Source organism: Prunus avium, unplaced genomic scaffold (assembly GCF_965620075.1).
Source record: "Prunus avium unplaced genomic scaffold, drPruAviu1.hap1.1 HAP1_SCAFFOLD_24, whole genome shotgun sequence".
Taxonomy (NCBI): Eukaryota; Viridiplantae; Streptophyta; class Magnoliopsida; order Rosales; family Rosaceae; genus Prunus; species Prunus avium.
The window spans coordinates 147,501-150,000 of record NW_028276883.1 but is presented as its reverse complement, the minus strand read 5'-3'; positions in this window follow the sequence as shown (position 1 = coordinate 150,000).

Below are 2,500 nucleotides of genomic sequence, written 5' to 3'. Positions count from 1 at the left end.
CGCGCAGCGTGCTGATTCTGTCGACAGCGAGGCTAGCGAAACTTCTCCTGCCATGGCGTGCGCGCAGCGTGCTGACTCTGTCGACAGTGAGGCTAGCGAAATTTGTCTTGCCATGGCGTGCGCGCAGCTTGCGCATTCGGTCGACAGTGAGGCTAGCGAAACTTGTCCTGCCGTGGCCTGCGCGCAGCCTGCGCGCAGCATGCGCGCAGCATGTGCGCAGCATGCCGGCAGCCTAGTTCCAGATTTTTTCAAATGTCGACAGAATTTTTCAAACCTTGTCAAACCCCATTTTTATTGAAATTTCCTCGCACAATAAGCTCCCCATAAGTAGTCTATGATTTTTAGTACCTTCTCCAAGTTACAAAACTAAAAAATTCCTCCCGGATTTCTTTTAATGATTTTTTCAATTTTACGACTTCTAAAAATAATAAAAAATACTTCCCGACTTCAAATATTTATGAAACTTTTTCCCATCAGAGATTGCATGTTTCTTAGTATCCCTGCAAAAAATCACGTCCAAATACCTTGTATTGAATTATTTAGAGCCCATTATGACTCCTCGCGCATAGGTGATGTCTCTTCCTGTCAAAGGGCTAAATGCATAAAATGCTATATAGGGGGGTGTGTGTTGCCTGCATATGCATGGCAGCCCATGCCCTCCTAGCTGCAGCCCCCTTCCCCCACGCCACACCCATGTCATGTTGCCTCGATATGTTGCCTCGATATGTTGCCTCGGTATTATGGGTTTGGTGTCGGGGTCGGGGGGCTGCCACCCATGGCGGTGGTGGCCGGAATCCGGCCGCCGCCACCACGCCGCCGCCATGGGTGAGGGGGAAAAAAAAAGGCGTGGAAAGTTGCGAAATGGGGTTGTCTAGGCTTTTTTTTGGCATGGAAGAGCATGGAGTGCTAGGAACTCCTTCTCAAATGCGCGGGCATGTCGACCACAACCTCATTTCGCAACAACAACCACCCGTGTGGGGTGGCGGTGGGTGGATAGTCGCGGATTGGGGCTTGCCAAGCCAATGTTTTCAAAAAAATTCATCAAAATTAAAAACAAATGTTTTGTTGCCTTCGGATTTGTGGGCGAGCGGTGAGTCGGAGCGGAGCCGGTAAAGTTTAACCTCGGTGTGCACGGTTGTTTTTAGAAACTCAATCCAATGCCGGGGACGTTGAAAGTGACGCTCTTATGAGTTGCAAACCCGCAAGATTTAAAGAACCTTTTCAAAAAAATTTCAAACCAACAAGATTTAAAAACAGAAATTTTCATCAAAATGAAAAACAAATGTTTTGTTGCCTTCGGACTAGTGGGCGAGCGGCGAGTCGGAGCGGAGCCGGTAAAGTTTAACCTCGGTGTGCACGGTTGTTTTTAGAAACTCAATCCAATACCGGGGACGTTGAAAGTGATGCTCTTATGAGTTGCAAACCCACTAGATTTAAAGAACCTTTTCAAAACAATTTCAAACCAACAAGATTTAAACCAACAAAATTAAAAACAAATGTTTCGTTGCAAACAAATTGTGGGCGAGCGGCGAGTCGGAGTGGAGCCGGTAAAGTTTAACCTCGGTGTGCACGGTTGTTTTTAGAAACTCAATCCAATACCGGGGACGTTGAAAGTGACGCTCTTATGAGTTGCAAACCCACAAGATTTTAAAAACTTTTTGAAAATGTTTCTTCTAAATGACACATTTTGATCCTTGGCAAGTGCTCAATCTGTAACTATCCAATCACCGCCACACCACACCGGTCGGGAGTGTGTGAATGGTGTGCTTCCCGGGTTTGGCATAGACAATCTTTCGCATCGACAATCTTTTGCATGCGAGGGAATGTCTATGCCAACCCCGGGAAGCACACCATTCACCCACTAGTTGTGGGCGACGATGGGTTGGCTTCAAGTGAACTTTTGCTTGGGGTTGTCTTCGGTATGCTTTTGTGTTGGGAGTACGGCCACCAAACCTTCTCAATGCACGGGTATGTCGAGGATGGCTTTTGGTGGGGTTGATGAAGAAGCTACCCAATTCTCGGCCACACGAACACATGGTGACGATGCGTTGGCTTCAAGTGAGCTTTAGCTTGGGGTTGTCTTCGGTATGCTTTTGTGTTGGGAGTACGGCCACCAAACCTTCTCAATGCACGGGTATGTCGAGGATGGCTTTCGGCGGAGTTGATGAAGAAGCTAGGGAATTGTTGGCCACTCTCACACGTGTGGGGGTAGGTTGGCTTTGAAAGAAGCTATCCAATCCTCTGAGTGTGCGGTTGAGCTATGATTAGGATTGTCTAGGCATTGCTTGTGTGTGCAAGGTGCGAGCCCAATGCACGAGCAAGTCGAGGATGACAATCTTAAGAGTAGCAATGATGCCACAAAATATCGGTTGCCTTCGGAGTAGTGGGTGAGCGGCGAGTCGGAGTGGAGCCGGTAAAGTTTAACCTCGGTGTGCACGGTTGTTTTTAGAAACTCAACCCAATACCGGGGACGTTGAAAGTGACACTCCTACTAGTTACG